The following is an 11,099-nucleotide window of genomic DNA, read 5'->3' as shown; positions in this document are numbered from 1 at the left end:
ACATATGACATGAATATATAATCGGCCACAACATAGTATACAATATTCATCGGATCCCAGCAAACACAACATGTAGGATTACATAAGGATGATCTTGATCATGTAGGCCAGCTCGCACGATCTATACATGAAGCACAAATTGGAGAACACAACCATCCAACTACTGCTATGGACCCATAGTCCAGGGATGAACTACTCACGCATCAATTCGGAGGTGGTCATGGTGAAGTAGATGCCTCCGGTGATAATTTCCCCCTCTGGCAGGGTGCCGAGAATAGCTTCAGAACCCCCCGAGATGGGATCTGCGATGGCGGCCGCGACGGAATTTTTCGTGGATGGAGGCTCGGGTATCCTGGGTTTTCCCAAGAAGATGTATAAATAGGCGGAGGATTTAGGTCGGTGGGATGCATGGGGGGCCCACACCACCCGTAGGCGCGGGCCACGCCCAGGCCACGCCATGGGGTGGTCTGGCCGCCCTGTGGCGCCTCTTCGACCCCCCTCTGGACTCTGTCTTCGTTTCGGTAAAATATTAACTTCGGCTTTTGTTTTCGCCCAATTCCGAGAATATTTCTTGTACAACTTTTCTGAAATACAAAAACAACACAAAACAGGGAACAGTGGCATCTTGTTAATAGGTTAGTGCCGAAAATTATGTAAAAGTGCAACAAAGTGTAAGCAAAACATATATGAATTGGTGTAAAATAAGCATGGAGCATCAAAAATTATAGATACGTTTGAGACGTATCAAGCATCACCAAGCTTAACTCCTGCTCGTCCTCGAGTAGGTAAGTGATAATAAATTAATTTTTAAGGTGACATAAAGCCAACACAATCTTGATCAAACATGTAAATTATTGTGAGCTGGGATCTAAGTACTATAAACATAGGCATGATAGATACAATTCTATAGAACTTAGCACCTGTATTATAACATGAAGAGTACTCAAAAAAGGATCATGAATAATAGTGCATTGAAAGCAACTGTTTGTTTATGAGCATAGAGTAAACATAACAAAGTGGTACTCAACATCTCCTTTATGGAGTAGCAAAACATAAATGCTAGGACACCTTTAAAGTTCAGAGGGTAACTATACAAGTAATTTAAGAACAAGCAATAGTCACAATCATGAATCAATCAATAATAATTTGGGACTATGCACATTGCACTAAGAATGACCACTATACTCTCTTAATTGGTGCATAAAGTAGAAGATGAAGACTCAACATAATAGTAAAAGAGAGACTCTTTGCAGAGTAAGGAAGATAAACAAGTTTTATAAACCTTCCAAAAAGTATGGTACTTATTAGTTTTGAGCTCTCATTGCCCCTATCGTAAGCATCTTGAATGGTTAAAGTTAATGTGAGTCAAAAATGAGCTATATGCTTGTAAATCACAAGTTAAAAATCGCATGCCCCTTGAATGCGAGTACCTAAACCTCATGTTACTAACCTTAGGTCCCAAATAAGTTCTTGTCATTGTAAGTATACATGTATCATTGAGAATCGCCAACGGGTACCTCTTTCCCGATGATATGGAGGTACTCTTGTAAGAGCAATCCCATGCCAAAATGACAAGACAAACAGACAATGAGCATCTTAGCAATTTTTTATTAACTATGAGTATAGCTTTTTATTGCAAATGCTTCATACAATGTTCACTATGGCTTAGCTGTAAATTTCCAACATGAATGACGCATGTCTTAGATTAGCGGTCCAGGCGTAGAGCGGGCGGTGAGCGCACATGATGGCCACCGACTCCCGGTAGATGCCCAGCGGGCCCAGGAACTGCAGCTCCTCCGGCTCGCACTCCATGGCGCGCTGGCTGGCCAGAGCTGCTAGTGGTGGTGGTGGTGGGGGTGGAGATCCAAGCTAATTGAGCTCGCGGGGAGGATCTGGAGGTTGGTGTGGCGGGGAATTTGGAGATTGAGAGTGGGATTTGAGGGGAGGGGGCTGGGATTTGGGGAAATCGCGTGGGAGAAGAAGAAGCAAGAGCTTGGGTGGGAATTGGGGATGGTTGACGAATTAAATTGGGTGTTGCCTGACGGATAAGCAAGCGACCTGTCATCGAAACCGACCGATAGACCGACGAATGAAGCGGAAGCGGGGCGACGCGTGCTCTGCTCCGTGCAGGCTTCCGCGAAATGACGTGCAAAGTGTCATCGTTGACGGACTCAACTCAAGTGCAGCTCCCCCAACCACCGTGGGCTCGGCCTACCTACGTTACATAAGGGCATGGGCCACTCAACACGCGTCGAGGGAGATGTTGTCCACCGATTTGTTCAGTGCCGATGGGGCTGCCGCACACCCCGCGCGCCCTGCGGGTAACTAACTGGGCCGCAGCCCAACATCAGGTAAGCCATTTTTTCTTTCTCGTTTCTTTTTGTTTTCTGTTGTTTGTTTAAAATCTGAACTTTTGTCAAAATTAAATATTTTTCAAATTAAAAAATCACTTTTTAAAAATCTGAACATTTTTTAGATTTGAATATTTTTAAATTTGAACAAAAATGTATATTTTTCTATGAACAAATTTCCGAATTTGAATATTTCTAAATTTGAATAAATTTTATATTTGAACAATTTTCGAATCTGAACGATTTTCATATTAGAACAACTTTCGAATTTGAACAAAATTTCATATTTGAAAGGTTTTTGAATTTGAACGATTTTCAGATTTGAACGGTTTTCAAATTTGAACATTTTTAAATTTAAACATTTTCTCAATTTTTTAAAATTAAATTTTCGAATCTGAAAAAATATAAACAAAACCAAAAAAGAAAAAAGAAAAGAAAACAAAAAAAGAAAACAGAAAAAGAAACAAAAAAGAAACTAGAAAAGAAAAAAAACAAACAACTATACGCTAAACATACACAAATGAGCCTGGCCCATACCCGACCAGGGGGTGTGCGGTGGCCGGTAGCCACCGACCTGGTCGGTGTATAGGTTTTGCCCGCGTCGAGGCTTACTACAACTAGACCAGCGGAAAACACTACGAGGCTTTCCCTTGGCCCAACAGATCCCACTTCAATGACTGTTCAACGAGCCACACTCTTTCATTCTCTCCATGAGTTGGAATGCACTAGGGTTAGCATTTCTAAAATCTCAAATGGTTATTTTGTTCTTCTATTACAAGTAGGGTCCAATGTTTTTTACACAAAAATACAGATCTCATTTTCTGAAGATTTTTATATATTATACATTTTTTCTGATTTAAAATTAATTAGTTATGAATTCCCAAAGTTTTAATTATTTTAAATAAATGAATTAGTTATGAATTTTTAAAGTTTTAATCATTTTAAATCATTTCCAAAATTTCCTGGAAAATAATAATAATCTGACCAACAGGCCCACTGTCATAGATTTAAACACTTACTAAACCTTTACGGAAATATTAAATATCTGACAACACAACCCACGTGTCATAACTATAACAATTACATAAAATGAATTTAGGAAAATTATAGAAAGAAATATGACATTGGTGTGATGTCGTGAGGACGTCAGCACGGATGGCTGCAAGCCAGTCGAGCCCAGCAACGTCGTTCCGTGGTCACGTGGTCGGGCATGTTCGACGCGCCTGTTCACGACAAACAGTTTGGCGGCGGCGCCGATGCTTTGCGTCTCCAAAGCCTGATCGCGACACGCAATCCGTGGAGGTGCCCGGAGATGGCCTCGAGACGCACACGAGCTCGACACGCAGGAGCTTCGAGGAAGAAGACAAAGGGATGTTTTTTTTCAAATAACCCGCTAGACTCTAGGGTTTTCCTGGAAACTCAAAAACATAGTTGGTTTTGCAACATTTGGTGATTCAAACAAGTTTATAAAAAATTTACAAAAATACCAAAGGATATTCATAAGATATTTTGTAAGGTTCACACAACTATGGCTTGGAAACCTTGGAAACCATTTTGAGATAATTTGAAATAGAGGAAGGTTTGCAATTATTACGATTTTCAACTTTATTTCTTTTGTGCAGTTTTCTAGGAAACTTGACGAAGCACAAACAAATCCTAATCAGGTTTAACTAGAAGATGGATGTTACATTGGTGCTTTGGTGGCCTCTTCATGGAAGATTGTGAAGAGGCATGTGATTCTCCTTCGTGGAGCTTGTGAAATGGTTGTGGATCTTGCCATTTTCGGAGTGGATGGAAAGCTAGCCATAAGGAAAGAGCCTTTGTTGTTCGTGAAATTGGCTTGGAGAAGAAGGTGAGACTTCGTAGCATTCGAGAGACCTTCGTGGTAACTTGCATCTCTCGAACGTGGTGTATCACACTTCGTGTGAGGGAACACGGGAATACTTCATCATCTCCGTGTACCTCAGTTATCTCTATACCCAAGTTAACTTTCCGTGTGATAGCCATCGATCTTATTTATATCTTGCTTATTAATTGTGTTATATATGTCTTGTGTCCAGCTTGCTTAGATTAACTTGTTGCTGGTGCATTTAGTCGAGCCTAACTTATTTAGGTTTTGAGCTTGAAAATAAATGTTAATCTAATTCCGCATTCTTCAAGCCAAATTCGTAATTAATTTTTGAAACCTTATTCACTCCCTCTAAGCAACATCTCTCTGTTTGAACAATAAAACTATATATTAGGGTGGTGCACTTAAGCGGAAAAGCAGTACATATCCTACACAAATGGTGGCACAAAATATTATAGTGACACGCTTGACGAAATATAGTAGTTTGATTAAGACAGTAGTTTTTTTTTTGAAACATTGATTAAGACAATAGTTTGGATAGAAGGTAATGCAAATGTTGCACTTCGATGAAAAAGTGACATAAAAATTTCCCCCGGGCATACCAATATGTGATCTCCTTTTGAACACCTTGACACGAGGAATGCAACTCTAAAAATCGATCATAATTTGGACGTTCGATTCAAATTTATAATGTACTTTTTGATAGTTAGGTCTACAAAAGGCACGCAAAAAATACCAATAGTCCTCCCACATAGACATAAACACCCTCCCTAAGAGAGATAAGTAGTGTGTGGAGCCAGCCAGCTACGGAGTAACACACGAGTGTTCCACTTATCGTGAGGATTTTATGTTTCTAGCCAAATATTGTTATTTTGCAGGGTCACTCATACATGACTTGTTTGAATTGCAGGAGTCAAAACCAAGTGATTTTTTTTCCTTCGTGGAAAACAAGAAAAAAAAATCCTAGTTTGCATGCAAATTCAAAGTAGATTTACCACAAAGTCGAAACCTTTTGGAAATTTCCTTTTTGGTACGTCAATTACACCTAATCTTGTATGCAAGCTCATGTGTTTTTTTTTTGGCAGAACTAAACAACTTCCATTGCTATTTTTCTTGTTCATGTAGAGTTCAGTGTAGGAACGACTACGTTTCTTTATTCATGTGCTTTCATAATCATGCAAATAAAATAGGCAATTCAAAATATTGTCTTTAACCTCCCAAAATGGCTATGTGACCACGACATATTCTCTCTGAACTTAAAAAACGGCTTCGTCATTCATTGTTATCTGTAGCTCGGCTTAGTCATCATTACTTTATGAAAGCTCCATGTTATTATGGTTTCAGTTGGATTCCATATTGAATACAGTTGACATGTATAACAATATTTCTTTTTATGCAACAAGCATAACATGGTTTTACTGCAGAAATTCTCTGATTTAAACACAGTTTGATGTGCCAGCTCTATTTTCTTAATCAAAAGCGTGCATTTCTCTTTTTAATATAAAATAAATAGATACCTATGCTCGAGATCGAGAATACCCTAAACCAAGAATCAGGCCACACGTTCACACATTGTGCGTCCAATTATTCTAGAGTGAAAATCAACGTTTCTATTGATAGTGAGATGCATGTGGCTTTTCTCAAATGAAACAAGAAATAGATACCCAATAGCGACTTGTTGTGAACCGGAAGTATTTCTTTGTTCCCAAATGCTAAAAAGTGCTTGGATGCTGGCTGGCATATCGCGCACTCGTTTTTCAGCCGTCTGATCTATTCAGGTCGACTCGATCCGCCCGCGCCGAGCGAAGCGGTTCCGACAAACGAACACCTGGGCAAAGTGCTACTTGCTCTCTTGCTCTGTTTCTGGTTCCCCATCTCTTCCCCATCTGGCTAGGTTTCGATTTCCCGCGGGAGGTCGCCGAGCTCGTCCGTGGAGAGCGAGATGATCCATCCATGTCTCTGCGTGTCTTCTTCCCCTCTCGCTGAGCCATTCGTTTCCTCTGCCCCTACCGCTATTTCGACGATTCCGGCCGCCGCCTAGGGTTTCTCGCCCAGCTTCAACCGCGGCATTTGATAGTGTTTCCCGCTGCCGGCGGCGGCACGCGGGGACAAACGGGTGGGAGGTGGGCGTTCTGTTGTCTACGGGGAACCTGGTGGAAGAGGCGGCGGGGTGGTCGCGACGGCCGCGAAGTGGCTCCCGGGAGAGAGGTTTCACGGGGAGTTCTCTTGAGCAGGGGTTGGTGAGGAGGTAGGTGCTGGTGCAGTTGCAGTGTTCAAAGTGGCGGCGGTTGAACAGAGACGTAGGCAGACATGCATTTCGCCCGGCTCGATGATCTGCCCATGTTCAGGAAGCAGGTAAGCCAACTAATGGTTCATTGGATCTCAATTCGTAGATATTGGGGACTCCCGTCTTGTGGTTGGGACTTGGTATTGGTAGAAGCTTGCAGGTCTGAGTGTAATGCTAGGCAATGGTAGCATCAGAATTAGTCTCCCGATGGATCTGTCCTTGTTTATGTGATGTACCTGTGGTAATGGGTGGATGAAGTCTGATCTGTGTAGGGCCTCTAGGTGTAGTTTCGTCTCAAATCATTTGGAAATTGAGATTTTAAATTGAGCAGCTTTGTCTGGTTCGGTGGTAATCTTGTACATGTTTCTTATCTGTGTTTGGTTGCTCTATTGGATTAGCTATTAAAAATATTGCAATTAGTCTGTCAGTAATTTGAAACATGTGAGTGAAGGTTCTGATTGAATTCTCGAGGACAATCGTAGATTCTGCATTATTTGAGATGTTATATTTATGTATGTCATGCATATGTTGTCTGATTTTCTCAAGTATAATTGTGAGTCCTTGTCCATTTAGGTGGATTACCAGTGTTGGTGTTCACATGTACATGCGATTCCCGATACAGTTTTTTGCGAGGTATTTCACCTCCTTGTGTTCCCGCGGGCTGAAATTGTTGAGTGTACATGTTGATTTTAGTAGTAGGAATAAAATTGATTTTAGATGGAGGTAGATGATGGACATATCAGAGACATGTAGATGCCATGTTCTTATGTAGTCACTCATTTTTCGTCTTTGCTTCATCATGCAATGTGGTGATCTCTGCATAATTCATGAACCAAAGTAAACAGTTTTTTGTTGCTAATTTGATGTTCAATCACCCCAATTAGTTTTTTTTAGAATGTTTCATACAACGCAGAGGTACACTAAGTCTGAGTTAGGTTTGATTCATGGAATCCGGGTACTAATATTGTCCCGGATGAGTTAGGTTTGATTCATGTTTCATCTTCGGGTTTAGTTAGTTGCCGAATCAAACTAAGTTGTTTTATGAAACAGGGTTAAGCTTTTTACTAAAACTAACGAGAGGGGAATGCACATTAATTAAGTTGTATACTAATTATAGTTAAGTTGGTCACTGGTCTAATTAAGTTGCTTTTTAAAACATACTTAAGGTGCTTATTTGTGATATTGCTATGTTGTACCTGCAAGCACTGGATCCCAGGGATGCAGCCAGTACCATCTCGAGCTCCGCGATGGTGGAGGCCATGACGCTTAGCTCGAGCAGTTGATGGCACACACAACGCCTAGTGCGAGGCTGCTGTGGCCCCTGACCAGCGTAAGTTACTTATATATTTTAATCAACTTAGTAACTGCTAGTTTGTAAAGTTGATTTCTGGTAATGTTTAAATTGATTAAACATTGATGCTAAGTTGCTTTCGAGTTAATATTAAAGTTGCCTTAACATTGATGCTAAGTTGTTTTCTGAGTAACGTTTAAGTTGTGTAAACATTGACAATAAGTTGATTTCTAGGTATTGTATAAGTTGTGTAAATATTGATGCTCCTTAGTAAAGTTAGCTTTTATCACAGTTTTGCTATACATGCATGTGCTAGGCATTTTTTACTTTTCCGTGTAGACAATCATGCAACTGATTTAGTGGGCTAGCTCGTCTAACTAAGTTTGCCTTAACACTTTCATTGAGTTTTGGGAGTTGTTTATACATGTTACTTTTCTTAAAAACCAAGTTGTCTAAGTTCCATACTTTCTTTTCTATGTCAAGTTGGCTGTCTTTTAGTGCAAGTTTCTCACTGTTTACTGGTAAGTTGCGTACAAAGGTAGCTGCTAAGTCGATCACTGTATACTGTTAAGCTCCTGTTCAAAGTAGCTACTAAGTTGCTGACAAAGAGGCTCTTAAATTAGACCTTAATTGATCCTAACTTGTCCCCCCTAAGCAGAACTAAGTTCTGCAGCTAAGAAGCTGCTAAATTGCCTATTTTCTTTTTGCTGCTAAGTTGCTTCCTAATTTCGGCTAAGTTGTTCCTTAAAATCTGCTAAGTTGTGTATAAATTAGCTGTTAAGTTTCTCCCTAATTTCTGCTAAGTTGCTCCCTAATTTCTACTAAGTTGTGTGCAAGGTAGGTGTCAAGTTCTTAGGTCTACCACATCAGTTATACCTAGAGATGTGATGTGGATGGATCTAATATGCATAGAAGTTCATGTTTGCTTAATTTTGATAGTTGTGTTGAATAGATTTGTTCGAGAAGCGTAGTGACATGCATATCCTAATCTAGGATTAAAAGAAGAGAAATAAAGGAGGATAGGGGAATTTAGGTTCATGTGATCTTATTACCTCCTTCATTTTGTTTTCTTTTGCTCCAGAGCTAAGCCTTGAATCATTTCAAATCTGGTGAATTGTCGATTCAATGGAGATCTGCATAAGTGGAAGAAGCGAGAGTGCGGGAGATGGTGTCATGTGGTCCCGGGCTGGGGTTTGGTTGACGCTCGCGAGCTAGGGTTGCACCATCTCGCGAGAGCTAGCCCAGGACACAATGAAACAACGTTAGTTGATTTTAGTATGCTAACTGAGTATCTTAGAAATTAAGTTGGTACAAAATATACAAAAAAACAGTGTAACTAAATTTTTGTACGAAGTTGCTTCGCCATAATACTAAAGTTGTTTTTCCGCAACAACTGATTTGTTTTCGAAAAAAAAAGTTTGTCGGAACATATACAAATGGGATCTAGTTTTGAAGATCTTGTCACAAGAGATCCATCGGTGAAAACGGATCGCAGTTTTAACAAATAATTTGGATGTTATGACTTTTTTTAAAAAAAATACATGGCATTAAATGCACGTGTAGTTTTTATATGTCAAACTTTCTATTTTTAGGACGAGTGCTTTGGTGGGCTATCTAGCACTTGAGTGCTCCCTAGCCGTGTCCTAAAAATATTGCAATTAGTCTGTCAGTAATTTGAAACATGTGAGTGAAGGTTCTGATTGAATTCTCGAGGACAATCGTAGATTCTGCATTATTTGAGATGTTATATTTATGTATGTCATGCATATGTTGTCTGATTTTCTCAAGTATAATTGTGAGTCCTTGTCCATTTAGGTGGATTACCAGTGTTGGTGTTCACATGTACATGCGATTCCCGATACACTTTTTTGCGAGGTATTTCACCTGCTTGTGTTCCCGCGGGCTGAAATTGTTGAGTGTACATGTTGATTTTAGTAGTAGGAATAAAATTGATTTTAGATGTAGGTAGATGATGGACATATCAGAGACATGTAGATGCCATGTTCTTATGTAGTCACTCATTTTTCGTCTTTGCTTCATCATGCAATGTGGTGATCTCTGCATAATTCATGAACCAAAGTAAACAGTTTTTTGTTGCTAATTTGATGTTCAATCACCCCAATTAGTTTTTTTTAGAATGTTTCATACAACGCAGAGGTACACTAAGTCTGAGTTAGGTTTGATTCATGGAATCCGGGTACTAATATTGTCCCGGATGAGTTAGGTTTGATTCATGTTTCATCTTCGGGTTTAGTTAGTTGCCGAATCAAACTAAGTTGTTTTATGAAACAGGGTTAAGCTTTTTACTAAAACTAACGAGAGGGGAATGCACATTAATTAAGTTGTATACTAATTATAGTTAAGTTGGTCACTGGTCTAATTAAGTTGCTTTTTAAAACATACTTAAGGTGCTTATTTGTGATATTGCTATGTTGTACCTGCAAGCACTGGATCCCGGGGATGCAGCCGGTACCATCTCGAGCTCCGCGATGGTGGAGGCCATGACGCTTAGCTCGAGCGGTTGATGGCACACACAACGCCTAGTGCGAGGCTGCTGTGGCCCACGACCAGCGTAAGTTACTTATATATTTTAATCAACTTAGTAAGCTGCTAGTTTGTAAAGTTGATTTCTGGTAATGTTTAAATTGATTAAACATTGATGCTAAGTTGCTTTCGAGTTAATATTAAAGTTGCCTTAACATTGATGCTAAGTTGTTTTACTGAGTAACGTTTAAGTTGTGTAAACATTGACAATAAGTTGATTTCTAGGTATTGTATAAGTTGTGTAAATATTGATGCTCCTTAGTAAAGTTAGCTTTTATCACAGTTTTGCTATACATGCATGTGCTAGGCATTTTTTACTTTTCCGTGTAGACAATCATGCAACTGATTTTGTGGGCCAGCTCGTCTAACTAAGTTTGCCTTAACACTTTCATTGAGTTTTGGGAGTTGTTTATACATGTTACTTTTCTTAAAAACCAAGTTGTCTAAGTTCCATACTTTCTTTTCTATGTCAAGTTGGCTGTCTTTTAGTGCAAGTTGCTCACTGTTTACTGGTAAGTTGCGTACAAAGGTAGCTGCTAAGTCGATCACTGTATACTATTAAGCTCCTGTTTAAAGTAGCTACTAAGTTGCTGACAAAGAGGCTCTTAAATTAGACCTTAATTGATCCTAACTTGTCCCCCCTAAGCACAACTAAGTTCTGCAGCTAAGAAGCTGCTAAATTGCCTATTTTCTTTTTGCTGCTAAGTTGCTTCCTAATTTCGGCTAAGTTGTTCCTTAAAATCTGCTAAGTTGTGTATAAATTAGTCTGTTAAGTTT

This window comes from Lolium rigidum, chromosome 1, assembly GCF_022539505.1.
Source record: "Lolium rigidum isolate FL_2022 chromosome 1, APGP_CSIRO_Lrig_0.1, whole genome shotgun sequence".
Classification (NCBI taxonomy): domain Eukaryota; kingdom Viridiplantae; phylum Streptophyta; class Magnoliopsida; order Poales; family Poaceae; genus Lolium; species Lolium rigidum.
Note: the sequence above shows the minus strand (reverse complement) of the source record.